The sequence below is a fragment of the Parus major genome, chromosome 6, assembly GCF_001522545.3.
Source record: "Parus major isolate Abel chromosome 6, Parus_major1.1, whole genome shotgun sequence".
Lineage (NCBI taxonomy): Eukaryota > Metazoa > Chordata > Aves > Passeriformes > Paridae > Parus > Parus major.
In genome coordinates this window covers 21,699,928-21,707,916 of record NC_031775.1, presented here as the reverse complement: position 1 = coordinate 21,707,916, position 7,989 = coordinate 21,699,928, and positions in this window count along the sequence as shown.

Here is a 7,989-nt window from a genome sequence, read left to right as displayed (position 1 = left end):
CGGACACCGGTGGGGCCCGGCGCCCGCCTCCGCCGCTGCCTTCGGCAGGCCGGGCTTGCCATGTCCCGTCCGGCCACTGCATCGGCCGTAGGGCCACCCTGCCTGGCCACCAGCATCCCTACCCGGCCAGCGCTGCTCACGGTGCCAGTCCGTAAAAAGGCTGTTTGTCCTGGAACCAGTGCACATCTGGGTCACAGCTGGTGCTGGGCATCATACTCATCGCTGTACACAACTTCCTAGCGAGGGGAACAGGGGAACACTGGTCTCTTCTCTCTGGCAGCCAGGGACAGGACCCGAGGAAACGGCCTGAAGTTGTGTCAGGGGAGGTTGAGGTTGGATATTAGAAAAAGGTTTTGGTTGGGCACTGGGACAGGCTCCCTAATGAAGTGGTCATACCACCGGGCCTGCCTGAGTTCAAGAAGCATTTGGAAAACACAGGCACATTGAGGATGTTTAATTCTCGAAGACATCTTGTGCAGGCCAAGAGTTGGATTCAATGATCCTTATGGGTCCCTTACAACTCAGAGTATTCTGGGATAAGTGCCTTTGAGAGCCTTCTATGCCCTCTTGGTTGGCTTCTAGATGGGCTGTTACTTTGCACAGGACCATTTAGGTGTGTTTCCTCCCTGTGCAGAGCAACAGCTGTTTGTCCCCTGGGGTCTTTCCCAAACCAGCAGCCCCAGCACCTTCTGCCAGAGCTCAGGGCACAAAGGTGTGTCTGTTAACAGCTCTCCCACCAAATGTTTCCGCAGCTGTTTCGTGGGACACTATATCTAACCCCTGCCATATGTGCCAAGCCGCTGGGAATAAAGCACATTGCTGGTGTAAATCCATTTCCCACTGGCAAGAGTGTCAATGGCTCAAAACAAAGTATTTACATCAAAAAATGCTCTGGGTCCACAGTCAGGTTTGTGGTGGAGCAACAAGAGGGCAAAGGCTCAGTCAGCAGCTTCAGGATCTGGCCCAAACCTGACCCTTGGGTGACGCTTTCTGATGGCAATTTGCCTCTGGGAGGGATTTAGCAGGAATTCCCCATCTGTGGCCTCAGAGCTGCCCACCAAAACGTCCGGAGACACCACTCAGTAGTGTCTGCTATAGCACCCTATATCCCCAGCGCTTCCGACCTCCCGGGGCAGCTGCTAGAGGGATGAGCATTCCACACCACTCCCAGTACGGGGATTATCCAGGTCTTTCTGCACTGTTTTACAGGAAAGCCCTGTGCATAGGCAGGTCTTGCCAAGAGAGGCTGGTAAGGAGACAGTGATGACTTCTGCTGCAGGACTGGGGCTCACCCTGTATCACCCCTAGGCTGCCCCCCTCCATTCCTGCACACCCACTCCAGAGCTCCTGGGGCTCGAGTGCTGATTCCTGAAAAGGGAGCAGTTTGCCATGTAATTCCACTGCCAGGCCTCAAAGCCCATAGGCTGTACCTCTCCTCCAGGATTTTACAAGCCATCCAGCAGCCAGGACTGGTGGGAGCTGGGCAGGGCAGCATGAGATGTGTCAGAACCACAGTCGACTGGCGGAGGCCGTGTGGAGGCAAACCTCTCCCCAAAAAGTCAGCACTAAACTATTCATGACTCTCACTTCTTTATAGACTCACACAGTACCAGACAGCCTCCAGTGACAGCCACCATCCCTATCCCATTCAGCACAGGGCTCTTCTGCAGGGGCTTCTCAGGCCCCCTGTACTCCTACTGTGGTTGTGCTGGGGAAGCTGGTTGGTGTTTACCAGTACTTAAAAGTGCAAGATGGATGCTGAAAGGAAGCGAAGCTGAAAGATGCACCCTGCTCCTGGATGGGAGTCCCTCTGTCCTGGGACAGGCACTCTGTAATCATACCCACATCTGGATGATGCCATCTCCCTGCCCATGCCAGAGAAACTCCCTTGGCAAGGGAAGCCCCAAAGCCAGGCTGAGCATTGCCGCCCTTCCACAACCAGCAGGAGTGGCTTGGAGGAAGGCTGCAGACAGGGCCCCTTCTGCCTACACAGCTCCCAAACCCCCTTCTGACAGTTCTGCGTGGCTGACAAGCACCAGCAGGAGAAAGCTGCAGAAAGCCTGCCCGTGCTTCAGTCTCCCCTCCACCAGGATCTTGGCATGGGCCCCAGACCATGCCAAGGGGCCACAGAGGTGGTTTGTAGCTGAATCCTGGTGCACATCCCTCAGCCTTGCCCAAGCCTCAGTTTTCCCAGCCACTGCCAGGCCTTTGCCAGAGGTCTGCCTTCAGCAGCCCTTAGTCCTGCTCTGGAAAGACCACTGCCTGCCTCCTATCTCCCCAGTAAAGTATCAGCATCTCTGCTGAGCCCTCAATGAGCACGGAGTGGACTGCAAGTACATCCTACAGAGCCAGGACCTTCAGACACTTGTCACTAGCATCTGGCATTGAGGTGGCATTGCCTGGTACAGATGATGTCCCTGGGAGCTGGGATGAACTTGGCTTTTCCGCAGAGCTGAGGTACCAAACTCATTTTGGTGTTTAGGGCTTGGGACCCTGCTGAGCTGATGGTAGAGGGAGGGTGTTTGCAGACATTTACAGAGCAGTTGGCTGCTAATGTGACACCATGCCTGTCTGCCACCACCCTCTCTTGGGAACACTCCTGAAGGCTCTGGCACCCAGCCCTGCACCTTCTCCAGACGCCTTGAGCCCTCTGGAAGTAACACAAAGTGCTATGTTTCTTGGGTAATTTATAACTCAATTAACGAGTCAGCAAAAACCCTTCACTCCCCTTCTGTCCCCTTCCATGTCAGCCTGGTGAGGTGGCTCAGTGTGATGGGGAAAGCTTCCTCCACCCTCCTCCATGTGATTAACACACTGAAGGCTTTCACTGAAATTTAAGTTTTAAAGCTAGCTTTAAGGAGGTAAGGAACTTGCAGGATGGCAACAGCCTGGTTTCCAACACTAAATCTGCTAATGACCATCCCCTGGATGATGAGGAGGAGGAGGGAAACAGCCCCATGGAAGAGGCACACCCCCATGATCACCTGCTGACCCAGCCTGGGGCACACCACCAACATGCACCACTTGTGCCCAGCCATCCCATGGAGTCACACTTGTCCCTCACACATTGTCAACTGGCCTGCTGTGGCATCCTCACAGCCCGATACCTTTTGGGAGAAGATGCACATGTGTGTACACAGCGCATCTGCAGGGGAAACCTTCTGTCCTCTGACATTAATAAAAAGGCACCAGAAGCAGGGTGTGCAGCCTGGTCCTCACAGCACACAGAGCAGGTTCCCAGCCCCCCAGGCACTGGGATGCAGTGACATCCACAATGGAAGCTGGGAACAGGTCTGGAATAGTGTGCTGGGTGCAGGGATGGTGATGCCCTTGTTGGCCCCGTGGGAGAGACTTACCCTTGTGCAATGGGTGCACAACTGGGGCTCCTCTTGGGGAAAAAAATGCTGGGCTTTCTCCCTCCTCCCCAAGCCTCTAAAGCATGGGCCAAAGTGGATACTGAGGGCTGGCCAAGGGGGACTGCATGTCAGGGTGTTGGAGGGGAGCTCTGCTTTGGTTCAGGTAAATCCGGGGTGTAACAGCCCAATCTGAGGTTGACTGTCCAAATCCAGGGGTGCACAGCCTGCCAGCTGTGGAGCAGGGATGATGCTCCAGGGCTCACCACCTTGGCTGAGCTCGGGGTGCTGGTGGGTGCTGGTGGGTGCCGCAGTGGGTCCGGCAGCTGCGGGGCTGGAGCGTGGGGAGCCGGACGAGGGCTGGTGTAGTTCCCGGCTTGGTGGGGTTTCTTTCTATGCAAATGCCTGGGAGCAGCTGCCCTGCCGGCGTGACTCATTTCCTGCTCTTGTGTCACATTCTGGTCAGGCCAGTTTGGCAAAGGCTTTCTTCTCTCCCTCCCTGGCTTCTCCTCCTTCTTTCCCCAGCGCCGAGGGCTGGGATGTGCATTTGCTCAGTCCCTGGCAGGATGAGGCAGGATTTTCAGGAAACTGCGTCAAAGCCACAAAACCTCCATATATATTAAAAAAAAAACAAAAAAACCCAACAAAAACCAAAAAACCAAAACAACCAAACAAAAAAATCCAGCACAATTTTCTCTTATTCTTTTTTTTTCTGAGCTTGATGGAGACTGGCGGCCAGACAGGCTCCTCCGCTCTTCCCCCTCCTGGGGCGGTTCCTTCCCCTGAGACCCAGGGGACAGGACCTGGCAGAAAAGCTGTAGAAGTTTGCTGGGTGGACAAGGCGAAAAAAATGCAGCTTGGTCTCATTTTACCTTCTGCTTCCACTTGGAGAGGTGCTGCCAGAGCCAGGCTGCCAATGCACAGCCTTTAGCAGGGGATGGCTGGTGAGAACATCTGGGGCAGCCACCATCCCTGGAATTTGCCCAACATTTCTTTTTCCTTAGGAGAGCTCCAGGGCAGCCTCACCACTTCACTCTGAAAAATGTACTGAATGGAGTTAAAAGTAACTCATTCCTCTTAAAAGGGATCTGGAAAGGATGGTAGCAGTTGCCGACAGACCCCAGTGTGGTGAATCTCACCACAGATCAGGAAAAGGGAAGGTGAGGCTAGTAGTGAATCCCTCTGGCTGCTCCCACAGTCCATCCAGGTTGGCACTGCCCAAAGCCCAGGCTTGGCACAGGTAGAAAAGTCACTTTTTGAGGCATTTTCCACTTGATCTGTGTTGTAGTGGTGAGGCCAGGATTTACAGCCTCCCAAGTGACCATGTAAATCCTCCTGCCCCGGAGCTCTTGCTTTGCTGTGTCACCATCCCCTGGGTGCAGGGACACACACCCCCAGGGCAGAAAGCAGCAGCCTTTGTCTTGAGTTTGTGGCTAGCAGTGGCCCAGTCCTCCCTCTGCTCCAGCCCTTTCCCTGGTGCACCAATCTCTGGCACAGTGTCCCATGCCATAGTGAGGCATTTCCCTGAGGGAAAGATGGAGCTCCTCAGTGCTGCCAGCCCAGCAACAAGCTTGGGACATGAAGATGCCAGCCCCAAATCTGATCATGTGAGACAGGATGGGAGCAGGATACAATCCTACTACCTCCATTCTCATCTGCAGTTTGATTCAGCCACTCTCCCACCAGAAGGCCCTTGTGGTCCCTGCCCAGAACAAGGTGTCATCTTTGCAGTCTTCACATCAAATTCTCAACCTTCCTGTTAATTTTCTGCATGTTCCCTGCAATTCAGGTTGGCTCTAGCCAAATGACCCAGTGCTACACACATTCTAAAAAGCTCCCTTGCCAGGGAGCTCTTGGGCTTTCCTGTGAAAGGCAGAGAACCCAAGGCTGACATGGCCTGTGCATCCCCAAAGCCCCAAAGCCAAGTGGTGCCACGGAGCTCCAGTTTGGTGCAACTGGGGGAAACCGAGGCAGATGAGGACATGGGATTGCTCCAGGGCTGTGTCCCATGCACTCATTGCTGCTGGGGTTAAACTTCCTCTCAGGAAGCCTAAAGGTCTGTTTGCCCACAGTGAAGGGAAAAGCAGGAGGGCTCTGGTATAAATTAGGTCAGGAAGCATTGCTAATAAACTGTCACTCCTGGTTGTGTAATGGGAGCAATTACAGGTTTAGGTTTTGTTAAGACACCAGGAAGGAAAACATGACCTGTCTGGGGGTAGGAGTGTGATGGCAAACAAAAAAGGAGGGTCCTGTTGACAGAAGGATGAAGCTGCTTTCGTGTTGGAGGCATTTCTGTCTCATCCTGGTGCATTGGCAGCCTGGGGCTTGAACAGACTCCTGTATGGGGAATGCAGGGGGTGGGTTCCCAGCTCTCTCTGTGCTCTCTCCTTCCCCTGGGCACCCCAGGGCTCGAGTCTCTAGGCATGTGGCTTTAACCCCCCTGAAATCTCCCTGTCTGTGATCCACTCTGCTCAGCTTGTGCTTGGTGCCCATGGTCCCCCCACAGATCATCCTTGGGGGTCCAGTGGGGACCTGTGGGCAGCAGGGCCCATGTTGGACTCTGCGAGCAAAGCCTGGAAGAAGTGCCTGAGCTCTTCCTGCATCTGATGGCCCTCCCCTCCCTGCAGAGCTGCCAGGCTTCCCTTGTTGCCCACCACCTTATGCTGGCCACAGCACTGCTGGCAGCAAACACCTCCCTGTCCACCCCTCCCTTCTGCCAGTCTCTGAAGGGATGGCTGGCTGCTGCTGGAGGTTACCCAGAGCCTGGCCAGAGCAAACTCCAGGACTCTCCATGAACAGAACCCCAGGGCCCTGACCTGTGGTGGGGACACCCGTATCCCCTCCATGGGTGTCAGGAGAGTGGGAGGCTCTGGAGTGGATCCAGCTCATGCACACCACTAAGGAGGGGCTGTGGCACCTGGCGGCCAGGGTTAGCCTTTAACCACCCAAAACATGTCAGGAAGGGAGAGGAAATTCTTGAGGCATCTATTAACATAAAAGGAGTCATACTTTACATTCGGTCCCACTTATGGCTTATAAATGATTACTGCACCTTTTAATAAATGGTTAATCGAGTGTTAGAGTCCAAACAAGTTGATGGGTTGCTTATTACCACAGTTTATAACCTTTTATGAATGCCTTCTGTTGATGTACTTATAAACATCCATACCACGTACTTCTCATGTCTTGACACGTTGGTCACATCTGTTTGAAGTTTATTAACCCTTGAGCTGCTGGCTAACGGCAGGCTGGGGGTATCCCGCTATTTTTCTGTATCAATCCTTGCGGCTCAGAGGGCACACCTGCACCAGCTGAGGGGCGGTGTGGCCATCCTCCCTTCATCCAAAAGAGGCTTCAGGCAAGCAGGATGCAGCTGCATCAGAAATAAGTTGGCAGTGGGGTGTTGCTCTCAGGGGTGCATTATTTTTGGCCACCAGGACAAACAGCCAAGGGAAGTCAGTGGGAGATTCTTCCTCTCTTGAAGTCACCAAGCTGAGACAGGACGTCGTCCTGGGCCGCCTGCTTGAATCAAAACCACAAGTTATTGGGCTCAGTGCAAGGGGAGCTGGGGGGAATTCTCTGGTCTGCAAACATAGGAGGTAAAACATGATGATTTAATGGGCTTTTCTAGACTAGAAACCCACAGAAACATCCTTGGCCATCGCTGTTCCTGTGCAGCCGAAGCCCCCCTCCCACCATGTTGCAAATAATGAAATGAAACTTTCAACAAGCTGAATAATCAGAAAACAATTTTCCAATAAAATCATCCCCTGAAATCTCCTTTTAAGGCAAGGACTGGGATTCCCACTGCCGAGCGTGTTCCCAACGCCTCACAGTATTGTTCGGCTGGCTGTGCTGGGGCCGGGCAGGCTGCCACACCGCCCTGTGCCCCCAGGAATGCTCCCTGTCACACGGCCCAGCCACCCTCCACTTCTGAGCCCCTTTGCCTTTATGTTTCCCCTTCTGCTGCAAGCTTCTGATAATTCTCCTGTTCAAAAAACAAGTGGGACATACGAGGTGCCACAGCCCCAACATTTTTAGCAGCCAGAGAAGGGGTTTGTGCATTAAGCAGACAGGGATGATACCAGCCTGGGCAGCAAGCTGGGTCTCCCAGGTCATCATCGTGGCCTTGGACACTCCTGGAGATTTTTAATACCTAACCATGCTTTTTCCTTTGCTTCCTGCTGTCCAGCCCTTCCAAAGTGGGTACCCCATCTCCTGTAGCAGGAGCATCTCCAGCATGGGACAGCCCTGCTCGCTGCCCCTCAGCAGGTTATGATTTGTGGCCAGAGTGTAGAAAATCTGAGGAAATGAGAATGATGGGAAAGGGCATTAAAAATACTCCTCCCCTAGGAAAAACAAAACCAAACCTGAGGCACACTTTTTTGGGAAGCCACTGTGACAATGGCTGCTGCCTTAAACGAGGCTGCAGGCAGTGCTTCCCTGTGGCAGGTGTGAGTGGTGGGGCATGGAGGGGACAGAGGGGACAGAGGGGACAAACCCTGCACTGAGGCCACTGTGGCCAAGCTGCCATGGCCTGTCCAAACACTGCTGCAGTTCTTGTGAGTGATGAGGTGACAGGGCAAGGTAAGACCATTTTTTTCCCCAGTGCAAACCCAGCCTGACAGCAGGAACA